Genomic DNA, 13,564 nt, shown 5'->3' on the forward strand with positions numbered 1-13,564 from the left:
CGATGTCTTTGGACTTGAGCAACCGGTGAATGACCAAATTGAACAGTACGGTAGAAAGGGGGTCACCCTGCTTAACACCTGGTGCAGGGACGAATTCCTCCGACCTCCAATCTCCACCATCGAAGTAGGTGCCACCTCCCCTGTAATATTTTAGTAAATAGTCGACAAAGCCTTTCAGTGCGCTATAAGCAGTTATGGTGTTGAATACCGCATCGTGAGCTACAGAGTCAAACGCTTTACTCGCATCGAGTTTGGCGATGTAACACGATGCAAACCGCTTATGATGATCCCTCAAGACTAAATCGACTATGGTCGCGCTATCGGCACATCCGTCCGTGGGTAGAAAGCCTCGTTGGCTTGGGTCCCAGTCAACGCAACTCGTTATCCGTGACGCCAAGATGGACTCGTTTCCAATACGGCTCCATGACTCTCTGGCTTGGCATTGCCGACTCGTCGGTTCCTCCTAGCAAGGATTTTATGCATCGACTTTTGTGTTTGTCCCAGTTACGCTGAACCCTGGCGTACTGCCTTCTACTAACTCTTCTATTACGAGGCTGAGGGCGGCTCGGCCTCGTAGGAACGGGGCGGGCGTTCCGTTGCGGAAAAATTCCCAGGAGGTAGTTGGACAAATACTGGAGAGTTCTCTCTTTTCCAAGAATATGCGCTCCATCTATGATAGATTGCAATTCCTCGGCTCTCCACGATCTTCTGCATGCGACAGGCGACATGCCCTGAAGCTCCTGCAAGAGGATATCGTCCGAATGAACCAGTGATGAAGCAACTGGAATTGGAGAGGATGTTGAGGGAGTTACCTCAAGCTCACATAAACTAGGGCGGCGCTGTTCATTCGCTTCTGAGGTACGAGCTGCTTGCCCTCTTAGCTGCTCTATTTTTGCAATTGACAATTCTTCGTCACTCTATCTTGCGTTAACATCGACACGGATGCGCACGACATCCTGCGCATTCCTGTGACAATGTCTCATGTGAACACCCAATCTTCGTTTTAAACGATCGTTCACATTCTGTACACGAAAACATAGCGTTTACCAAAGCGTCTACGTTCCGCTCCTGATGGTCCCTTAGGCGTTGAGCCGTAGAGGTAATATTCACTAAGTTAATTTCAGCTATTCGAGGCTCATTGATAATATTCACACCATCAGTTGTCGATCCTCTAGGCCGGTAACCCATGAGGATCCTTTCGCTGCTCAAATTAGCTTACTGCCCAGCTATTACACAGGTCCAATAACCCGGAGGATACCACGAGGAGGCCACATTCCAACTTGTGGGGCACATTGTGCCTATGAGTCGACTTGGCTGAACAGCCCATTTATCCTCCTAAAAGTCCTTAAGAGAGTCATAGTTACTCCGGCCGTTGACCCGCGCTTACTTGAATATCTTCACTTTGACATTCAGAGCACTGGCAGAAATCACATTGTGTCAACACCCGCTAGGGCCATCACAATGCTTTGTTTCAATTAGACAGTCGGATTCCCTAAGTCCGTGCTAGTTCTGAATTGATTGTTAATTGATAATCGTTATAATTTAAAAGAACTAATCGGTTGCCCGGCTAGTATTCTTAAAAATTTTAGCAAGAAAGTTCCACAATTGGCTACGTAACTAAACTATCCGGGGAACAAGAAACTACCATAAAATGATAGATCTCTATTCACCCAGAACGAGTACATGAACCATGTTATTGTTTCTCAATCAAGCCCGACTATCTCAATCTTCAGAGCCAATCCTTATTCCGAAGTTACGGATCTAATTTGCCGACTTCCCTTACCTACATAATTCTATCGACTAGAGACTCTTCACCTTGGAGCCCAGCTGCGGATATTGGTACGGTCTGTTGAGAAATTTGTGTATCCCCACCATAAATTTTCAAGATCCGAGGAGAAAATATCGATACAACAGTATATGTCATGCTCTTCTAGCCCTTCTACCATATCTCTCTGCGAAAGACTTCCATGGTAGTACGGCTATAAAACAGAAAAGAAAACTCTTCCGATATCTCTCAACGGCTTCTTTATGGTCGTTCCAAAAGCCAGGCCCAGATTCTCCAGCGTCTAGCAGCGTGCGTCGCCTACTGAAAACTGTGCGAGCGTAGTTTTCCAGCAGTTCCATGCTCTCCTGATTCATTAATGTCTCCGCCATTATTCAGTCACCGGATGTAGACTACTGAATTCTAAGTCCTTCCGCACATCCGCATAGAGAGAGTAGGCACACAAGACGTGTTGCCAGTCCTCTGAGGGATGGCCAAACAAAATGTTTGCCAAGTGTCGCCTTTGCGGTAAAGAATACAGAACAAGTGGCAATACGTCCAATTTGCTAGATCATCTCAAACGTACTCATCCAATGAGATCAAATGATTCATCTAATTTAAATAAAATTAATTTGTAAAATGCCAGACACATATAAAATGTCATCATCAAAAAAAATTAATATCAACAGAGCGGTTGCTCGAATGGTAGCTCGAGATGTACAACCGTACAGTATCGTGGAAGACGAAGGGTTCAAATATTTAATAAATTTATTGGATCCACGCATACCGTGGAAGTACATACTTCCAAGCCGCACAACGCTACAAAATGTGCATACTCAAAATATCTATGATGAGCTAAAAACTAAAGTGAAAACTCAGCTTAAGCAAGTAAATTATTGCTCTGCCAAAACGGATAGCTGGACTTCCCAAAGTGGCATCAATTATTTGACTGTGTCGTGCCATTATGTGTTGCGATTCAAGTTGAAAACAGCTGTGCTCCCTACGCAGAAAATCATTTCTCAACGGAGATCGGCATTGAAGCCAAAAAATGTAAATATCCTTCTATGAGCTTGCTTGAAGATGAAAAATCCAATTAATCATAAGAATTGAAATGAATAGCTTTTTACTAGTCCCAAAAATATAAATAGATCTCTATAATACAAATTTTTAATTTTATAGAATTATTTTTAAGAAAATATATACCTTTTTTATTGTTTTGTTATTGTTTTATGCTTATAAGAAGAATGATGTTTGAGAAAATCAACTAAATATAATATTGTTAAAAAAAAAACACAAAAATAAAAAATGTTTAAAATTCAAATACAATATTTGCGAAATATTTAAATGTAAATAATATAAAAAGTTGAATAGCTAAGTACTCAAACTTCAAAAAATGTTCTCTTACAGCTTTTTAAATTTTCGATGGAAGCATCGATATACTCGATAGTTTTTTCCATCGATGGAGAAATTATCGAGTGTAGCCACCATCGACGGATTTGCAGCCCTACTAAGGGCGACGCAAATTATGCTAGAGTAGAGGAGTTTCGAAACCTCTTCGATGTTATTTTTTTTTTTTTTCATACATACAGTTTGGTATTTTTGTTTGGTATTTTATTTATATTTTTAAATACATCGAAATTGAAATTTCAGCCATACTAAATGGGCATTTTTATTAGTTGAGCTCAGGGTAGTATCTAGTCGAGCACTCTCGACTAGTGTTTTCTTACTTGTTTAATACATATTTTGTTTTTTATGAAATAGATATTTTATTGGGAAGGTGCGAGCTTGAATGAATGGCACTTAATACTTTTCTTTTTCTTAGTCGAATAATTATAAGTTTAAATTTGATTCTTTTTAAATAGCTCTCAAATACATATACACAAATACATATGTACATATGTATATATGTATGTAAGTCTGCACGCATAGCATCAAGCATTCCAGCCTTATACACGCGCTCATTTGTATATGTATGTGTATGTATGGCAGTGTTGCCGAAACAGCTATTTTGTAGCTAGATCTGGCTACTTTTTAAGGCCGATTGCTACACAAATTTTCAAACAGCTATTAGCTACAAATCTGGCTATTTTCAAATATTACATTTAGCTAAAATACAAGCGAACTTATAACAAAATTGGATTCGATACTTTTTAAATGTAAATGATTTAAATGTACTAAGTTTTGTGTAGAATTAATACTACAACTGAAGAATAGGTAGACTTTCTAATATGTTATGCAAAATTCATTTCTTATCAATTAATCAGAAAATGGGAAATCAGGGTATAATTTTGGATACCACACCCTCTTCGCCGCCATTTTGTAAAAAACGCATTTCAAGTACTAGAGACTTGTGCTTTGGAATGTACACACATTTTAACTATATGATCACGTTTTGAAAGTTTCATTAAGATTGTATGTCTACAAAAGATATGGATTACGCCGACATGGCAAATGTTGCTATGAGTATAGCGCTCCACTCAACTACCTTAAAAAGGCAAATTATAAAAGCGACAATGGTGAAAATTACCAGTTGGTGGTCATAGATGAGATATTATCGGAATTAAATTAATAAAGTTGACTTTTTATGAAAAAAACAGCACTGTTTTCTTATTTGCTACTTTTTCAGCTATTTTAGAAGAAAGTTGGCTACTTCTAGCTACTTTCAGCCCTTGGTTTTGCTACTTTTACTGAAAAAGTTTCGGCAACACTGATGTATGCACACATAAATGCGTAGTTTAGCATATTCTAAGAATCTCGTTGCGATTGAGTTGTCTTTGCATTGTTTTTGAATTTCCAGCCGCTACACTGGCTTTTCTTTGCTATAAGGCGTCATAACAATAATGTGATTTCGTTTTAATTAATGCTGTTCGAAACAACGTGGTGGTGCTGTAGGCAAAAGCACCTGCGATATTTATTTAGTTATTTTGACAAACATACTATTTGGTTTGGGTGCGAGTTCAAATCCCGCGGAAAACTCTTTTTTGCAAATTGCATATTTTTGTTATTTTAGCTTCTTTTGTATTTTTTAAATTTCATAAAAATGTGTCTTTTCGTATTATGAATATCTATTAAGCTTATTTATATGTACAAATACATAAATAGATGGATGACGCATATATGTATATGCCGCGTTTAGGGCACTATAAATGCCGATTGCTACGCCCCTAGTGGCTGTACACTCCTCATTTTTGGCCAGTTCTTAGAACGATCAACTGGTAACCTAAATTTGAATTCTTACGCTCAAAAAATGTGAAAATTACAGCGTATTTTTCGATATGGCACGCCCCTAAAGAGGCGTAACAATTATTTTTGGGGCATCGACAGAGGAGGCTACCGGTAACTCAACTATCCAAATTTGAAGCTTCTAGCTCTGAAACTGTAGGATATATAAACTTTTGCGGTTTGCCACGCCCCCTATGGGCGGACATATATCTACCATAGCTCGTTGGACTTGGGTGGTAAACCAGAATTCGAAAAATCGCTATATCTTCAGGTCCAATTTGCCACGCCCCTAGTAGGCGCAGATATATATTTTTTTCACCCATCTTTATTGAATCGAAACATCAGCTCACGTGCTGTTCTACTGATAGCTTGGAGGATTTGGCAATCGGAGCACCAGCAGCAGAAAAGCTGGCTACTTCAGCTATTTGGTCAATACATTAGATACATTCGGGTCCAGGTAATTGGTCAATAAAATATGAATGAAATTTAATCTTATAAATCTGCATAAGTATGTAGCTCCGGAGTCTATGAAACCTATATAACCATATGTGATATAACAACATTAGGCATTCGTGCAGATATCTACTTAATTATGCGTGTGGCGATGATATACGACGCGTATGTTAAGCTTGAAAACTGTCGTAATGCGGATATCTGGCTGGCGTATCAGCTGCCGCTGTAGCCCATATACGAACATATATGTATGTATATATAAAGTAATGGGCGAACCTAAGCTAACTGAGCCACAGAGCAACTAGTATATGCTTTTTATCTATTTGTATTAATTAATTTTTATACTCATTCACGAAAGTAAATTAGTATATTGGTTTTGTGCAGTGTCCGTCTTGCTGTCCGTCCGTCTGTCCGTATGAACGCATTTTATTTCGGTACTATTGAGGCTAGAGACTTGAAATTTGGAAAACATACTCGTGTATATCTCTGATTTATGAAATGTTAAGATTTTCTCGATCCGCCCAGTAGGGGCGTGGCAAATCGGAAAATGCATTTTCTGAATTCTGCTATATTTTGGACACTATTGATGCTAGAGACCTCAAATTTTGTATATATACTCGGGCTGACCACCTAAGACCAAAAAGATTTGTTGTTTATACCTCCTAAAGTATAATGGCTAGAAGCTTCAAGTTTAGATAGTTAAGTTACTAGTAACCTCTTCTATCGATGACCCAAAATTAATTTTTACGCATCTTTAGGGGCGAAAAAATATCGAATACCTTGCAATTTTCCCATTTTTTTTTTTTTTTTTTTTTTTTTGGCATAAAATTCAAATAAGCATATAATTCAAATTTTGCAGCTAGGGTACCGTTATCTCGTTCTAAGAATGAAAAAAAAGACTGCATCTACAGTATCAGAACGAAACTTAGCTACTAAATTGCTGATGGGATGTGACTAAGTATTTCGCAGTCGGTAACGCCCGACTGCAACGTTCTTACCTCTTTAATTAATTACAATGACAAAATTGCCAAGAGGCTAGGCAGCTTAATGAAAATATTAAGCCTGAAGCTTTTATGTTAAAACTCTTTGTAGTCTAAAATAATGCATCGATCAAGTTGCACTCGTAATTTAAAAGTGTCGGGAAAATAATTTTAATAGTATACCCCCCACCCTTATATCAACCCCCTCACCATCATATGTGTAAAACCCGTATTTCAAATACTAGAGACTTGTGCTTTGGAAAATACATGCATATTCGTGTTATAATCATAATCTAAAAGTTTCATGAAAATCGCATGTCCACAAAAAAAAGTTATTAAACAATTAAGTTCTCGTAGTAAGCGCACACTGCAGCCCATCAGTGTTGCCAAATCAGCTTTTTTCCCGTCAAATCTGGCTTTTTTGAAAAGCCGATTGCGGGAAAAATTCCAAAACAGCGGGCAGCGGGAATTCTGGATTTTTAAAAGAATAATTTGGTGTTTTTCCGCTTTTTTTTTTATTTATTGAAGAAATTTTCGTATTTTGTATGGATAATTCGTATGAAGAATGAAGTTTTCTTCATTGTAGTTAAATTAAAACCAAATAGTTCAGTAATTCAATTTACAATGAACGAACCAAGCGGTAATAATATGGAACTAACTAAACTAGGATATGATTTATAATTAATTCAGAACAACTTATTGTGAACAACAATATCGAACTTTTTGATTCTATGTAAATGAAACGAAAAGATTAAAAAATGTATGCAACTCTTTTGATAGCGAGGGGCTGCAGTGTTGCCAATTTTTGTTGAGCAAAAAAAGCTGTTTTTAGTGGGAAGATACTTTAAAAAAAAAACCGAAATTTTGTGAAAAAAATCGTGAAAAAAGATGATGTTTTTTGCTTTGATTTGATTGATATTTAAATATATTTTTAACAACTTATAATCATGGCATATTTTCTTCAACCACCGCAAGTCGTATCTGTGAAGTTTTATAATATATATGTTTTACCTGATGCTTGAAATTCAGTTAAGCATTACAGTATTAATCTGACGAAAAATGTTACCTACTTGGGCATTGGCAAAGAAAGCAATGCAAAAGTGGCCAAGTTCCTAAATTTCTTATATCCTATCAAACCCTTAGAACACGCTTCTCAACTCAAAACATTGTAGCGTCTTGAGTAGTTTCCTACTGAATTGGGTGGATGTTCTTATATTGGGGTCAATACTATAAATGTTCTCCAAAAATATATATGCATGAAAAGGAATCAACATTTTTCACTATTTGAAAATTTGTCGGCAACCTTAAACACATCAATTCTTGTACTACACGCTATCAAAAGAGTTGCATACATTTTTTAATCTTTTCGTTTCATTTACATAGAATCAAAAAGTTCGATATTGTTGTTCACAATAAGTTGTTCTGAATTTATTATAAATCATATCCTAGTTAATTAGTTCCATATTATAACTGCTTGGTTCGTTCATTGTAAATTGAATTACTGAACTATTTGGTTTTAATTTAACTACAATGAAGAAAACTTCATTCTTCAACAGTGTTGCCGAATCAGCTATTTTGTAGCTAGATCTGGCTACTTCTTGAGTCCGATTGCTACACAAATTTTCAAACAGCTATTAGCTACAAATCTGGCTATTTTCAAATATATATATATAATAGGTAAGCTTTCTAAAATGTTATGCAAAATTCATTTCTTATCAGTTTTTATACCCTGAACCCATTGAAAATGGGAATGGTTTTGTGAAAAAGTATGTAACGGGCAGAAGGAATCATCGCAGCTGAAATTTGGCATGCATCATATTTTTTCGATAACTCATCCGATAACTTTTTTTATCTAGAATTATTTTTTTTTTTGCTATGAGTATAGCGTTCCACCCAACTACCTTAAAAAGGCAAATTATAAAAGCGACAATGGTGAAAATGACGAGTTGGTGGTCATAGATGAGATATAATAATTAAATTAATAAAGTTGACTTTTTTCTGTTTTCTTTTTTGCTACTTTTTCAGCTATTTTAGAAGAAAGTTGGCTACTTTTAGCTACTTTCAGCCTTCGATTTTGCTACTTTTGCTGAAAAAGTTTCGGCAACCAGTGTTGCCAGATTAGCTATTTAATAGCATTTTTAGCTATTTTTGAACCCTAAAAGCTATGAAAATTTTGAAAATGCTATTAGCTATAAATTTAGCTATTTTACAAACGAATATTTTGAATTTGATTTTAGTATTTAAAGCCAAAAAAAAAAAAAAAACATTTTTCGATTAAGTCCCAAATTGTACGAATGATCTGCGCGATACTACCACCACGACTTTATCGTACTTATACTATCAGTTGTGAATTTACACCATCGCTAATTCTTCTTGGCGCGCTTCTTGGCATTAATTGTATGTGATGGATAAAAAATATAAGCAGAAATTTCGTGATTCCTGGAAAACAATCACCGAATTTAAGAATTGGATTAAGGAGGATGAGTCAGACAACAGGCGGGCGTATTGTATATACTGCAAATTCAGTGTTTTTGCCAAATTGCACGATATTAAAATGCATGCCGCGACAAAAAAACATAAAACTGCGGTTGGCGCCTTTGGGCAAAAAATTTAAACATTTTCCATGATTCCATTTAAACATGATTCCAGTTAATCAAAAATATAATTCTGATGATGATTTGGATGTGGACCAAATTGTAACATTATTAAATAACATTTAAAAATAAAAGGTTTCAGCTATTTTGTAAGCTATTTTAAAATTTGTTTAGCTATTTTCAGCTATTTTTTAGAGACGATTTTGCTATTTTTATGTCTCAAAACCTGGCAACACTGTCGGCAACACTGTTCTTCAAACGAATTATCCATACATAATACGAAAATTTCTTTAATAAATAAAAAAGCGGAAATAAAGCAAATTATTCTTCAAAAAATCCAGAATTCCCGCTGCCCGCTGTTTTGGAATTTTTCCCGTAGTCGGCTTTTCAAAAAAGCCAGATTTGACGGGGAAATATCTGATTTGGCAACACTGACGTGTGTGTGTGTGTATATACGTATGTGTTTCTTGTGTAAGCAGAAAGCCGCGAAAAAAAATTATTGGAATAGCTATTGCTCGTAGGGTTCAGGGGATCTCGTAGTCGAGCACACTCGACTAGAGCTTTCCTACTTATTCAGCTAAGTGTTTCTGGAATTTAGCTTATTTATGCTTATTTTTTGCCCTGATTCGGATATTTTCTCTCGGGAAACACTGATTGCTAGCTCTATTGAGTGCCTTTGTGCCAACCTCGCCATGCTTGAACCGTTTGAGAATTATATAATCGGTGCTTTTGTAAATAGAAGAAAGGCGAGTGAGGTAGCACTCACCTTTTTAGTGGTTTCTTATTCATAATAATAATAAAATAAATATGAATAGAAATATAAATATAAATATAAATACAATATAAATATAAAAATGATAAAAGAAAATATAAATAAAAAGTAAATAGAAATAGAAATATAAAGACTAAATCTCACATTATTACTAGATAAATCTAAACAAACTAAACCCAGACCGTACCCTCACCTCTCCCCACTATACTAGCACGCTCGATACCTCTAATCCTCTACCTCTCCCTCCACGCCCCTCTCCCTCCCCTCTCTCCTTCTCTCCCTCTCCCTCTCCCCTCTCCCTATCCCTCTCCCTCTCCCTCTCCCTCTCCTCTCCCTCTCCCTCTCCCTCCCCTCTCCTCTCCCTCTCCCTCTCCTCTCCCTCTCCCTCTCCCTCTCCCTCTCCCTCTCCCTCTCCCTTCCCTCTCCCTCTCCCTCTCCTCTCCTCTCCCTCTCCCTCTCCCTCTCCCTCTCCCTCTCCTCTCCCTCTCCCTCTCCCTCTCCCTCTCCCTCTCCCTCTCCCTCTCCTCCCTCTCCCTCTCCCTCTCCCTCTCCCTTCCCTTCCCTCTCCCTATCCCTTCCTCTCCCTCTCCCTCTCCCTCTCCCCTCTCCCTCTCCCTCTCCTCTCCCTCTCCCTGTCCTTTTCCTTTTCTTTTAATTTTCCTTGCTCTTTATCCCCTGCTCCCCTGCCCCCATTGAAAATGGGAAATCAGGGTATAATGGTTTTGTGAAAAAGTATGTAACGGGCAGAAGGAGGCGTGGCAGACCCCACAAAGTATATATATTCTTGATCAGCGCGACGAGCTGAGTCGATATAGCCCTGTCCGTCTGTCCGTCCGTCCGTCCGTCCGTCCGTGCGTATGAGTGCGTCGATCTCAGAAGTTATAAGAGCTAGAGAGCTGAAATTTGGCATGCATACTCGTGAGTACCATACGCAGTACGAGTTTGCTTTATTTTTTCGATAATTCGTCCGACAACTTTTTTATCGAGAATGATCGAAAAATTGATTTTGTTTTTTTAGCCTAATTTGAACATTTTTAGAGATGGAGTCTTCAAATTTGCGTTGTATATAAAGTTAATCGATACAAAGATTTTGTAATTTACAGATTTTGGATACCACGCCCCCTTCTCCCCCAATTTGTAAAAAACTCATTTCAAGTACTAGAGACTTGTGCTTTTGAATGTGCACACATATTTACCATATGATTACGGTCTAAAAGTTTCATTAAGATCGTATGTCTACAAAAGAAGTTATTCAACAAATAAATTCTCATTATATTGCCCACACTGCAGCGCAGCCCAAGCGCAGTCGCTGCTTACTGCGCAGTTAGCAGAGCGCAGGCTTATGCGTGTGTGTGGATGCATGTGTATGTATGTGTGCATAAAAGAAGTGCAGAATGAATAGAATATCAGCTTGGAGGGTTCAGGGTATCTCCTAGTCGAGCAGTCTCGACTGGAGCTTTCTTACTTGTTTTATATTGAAATAAAAGTAGTTTGCGGACGCTGCAAAGTTGACAGAGATCTCAAAAAGCACTGGAAAGTGATCAGAATTTAATGTGTGTAACACTCGTGGGCTAGATAGATAAACGGGACGATTGGTAAGGAAAACGTCTAAAGTTGAGGGTCGCCCGTGACTTCCTGCGGGGTCATATGAATGTTCTGAGGGATGCATTAGATAAAAGTTTCTGCAGTCTACCTTGTATTTTAGTAACCCCATGAGTTCGCTCTGTTTTTTAGAGGGATTTTCGCGGCCCCCTGGGAAATAGCATGAGAAAATGGACATATCTGTACCATCGCTAATAAAGATTTTTACGCCAATTGTTTCAATAACTTTGGTATTTGGGAGAGGAAGCAAAGAGTGGCGAATATTTCTTTTAATGAAGATTGCTACTCCTTCCCCTCTGCTAATCGTACGATCGTTCCTGTAAGAGCTATAATTACGAATCTTCAGAGAGATGTCATTTTTTAAGCACGTTTAAGATACAAAGCAAATGTCAATGTCATAGTCAAGCAGAAATTGACAAAATTCTTCTTTTTTCTTTAGAATACTCCTGGCATTCCACGCAATGATCTTTAATTTGTCTACCATTAAGAAAGAAACTTGAAGGCAAGTGAAGTAATTACCTCAAACTGATCAGTCTTGGATCTACAGTTTCTGAGAATGCTAATAAGCTCAAGAGTAAGACTTTTTAGCTCATCTAGTGAAAATAGATCAGTACTACTTAAGTCTGGTTGCTTGGCCCAGGTTGTCTTTAATGGCTCAGATATCTGCCCATTAAGATTTGGAAAGGATTTAAGGCAGTTTATCTGTGGTGCCTGTGATGGCGTTCTAACTACCCGTTCTTTGGTGATGCCCTTTTCCCTTGCCATAGCCTTGCCGTGACAATTAGCACACTTAATGGGAGACTTTTCTGGGCACTCTATAGTTTTGTGGCTACCAGCGCAATTCATACAATATGGCAATTGTAGCACTAAGTGACGTTGTTTGTTTGGCCTGCGTCTTTGGTAGTCCCATTTGACTCTGATATTGTCAATAACACAGTAGTTTTTCTTTAGCTCGTTTAAACTTGTTGATTTGTTGACGAAGTAGACTACATACAGTGAAAAATTGCTGTTGTTGGGTCGTTTTCTATGGATAAACTTGACATCTGTACACTGAAGTCCCATTTGGTGGATAAGCTTGTTTCTAACCGCATCAGCCGGAGTGTCATCGAGGCCCGTAAGTACCGCTTTGTATGGTTTATTATGTTTTTTGCAAAGGAGAAAAACTCATGATTAGAGCTTTGCATGTGGGTGCAGACATTGGCAAAGTCTTCTTCGCAGTGCAATTTGACTCCGATAGAGGTTTTTCTGACATTTCAATGACATTTAGCTATTTGCAGATACCATGCAGTTGTTCAGCTAATTTTAAACACCGTAATAGGAGGAATGTGAATTTTGGTTTTGCTGAAAATTACTTCTTCACAAGTGTCGTTATCAGTTTGGTCATCTAGCGCATGTAGCGGTTGATAGTAGTTGTTGTTGCTCTGCCGTTGACCAGTGTCTATTTTTTGAGCTTTTCTGCTCTGTATTGGCGACATGGTGACGCCAGTCAGACTATTTTTATACCCTGAACCCATTTTCAATGGGAAATCAGGGTATAATGTTTTTGTTAAATATATGTAACAGGCAGAAGGAGGCGTGGCAGACCGCATAAAATATATATATTCTTGATCATGGCGACGAGCTGAGTCGATTTAACTCTGTCCGTCTGTCCGTATGTTTGAACGCGTGGATTTCAGAAAATATAAGAGCTAGCGACTTGAAATTTTTCCTAGGTCCGTGTATAGCACGCGCATATTAAGTTTTGCTTTAAATATCGATAACATGCCCCGTCATTTTGCTATCGATTTTTCTCAAAATTCACCCCCACCTCTAATTCACCTCCTCGCCCTCACATTTGTAAAAGGCGTATTTCAAATACTAGAGACTTGTGCTTTGACAAATACCTTATATATGTTATACATATCTATGTTATATTCATAATCTGAAAGTTTCATGAAGATAGTCCATCCACAAGAAAAGTTATTAAACAATTAAGTTCCCATAGTAAGCCAACACTGCAGCCAATGCGTGTTTATGCGTGCTGTACGTATGTCTGTGTGTGTGCGTGTATGAGTGCATATGCGAATAATTATTGAAATATCTATTGCTCGAAGGGTTCAGGGGATCTCGTAGTCGAGCAGTCTCGACTACAGCTTTCTTACTTGTTTTACATTAGTTTATATACACTTTGCACCATAAT

The sequence above is a fragment of the Drosophila arizonae genome, chromosome X (genome assembly GCF_054131065.1).
Source record: "Drosophila arizonae isolate 15081-1271.41 chromosome X, UAZ_ARI_1.0, whole genome shotgun sequence".
Taxonomy (NCBI): domain Eukaryota; kingdom Metazoa; phylum Arthropoda; class Insecta; order Diptera; family Drosophilidae; genus Drosophila; species Drosophila arizonae.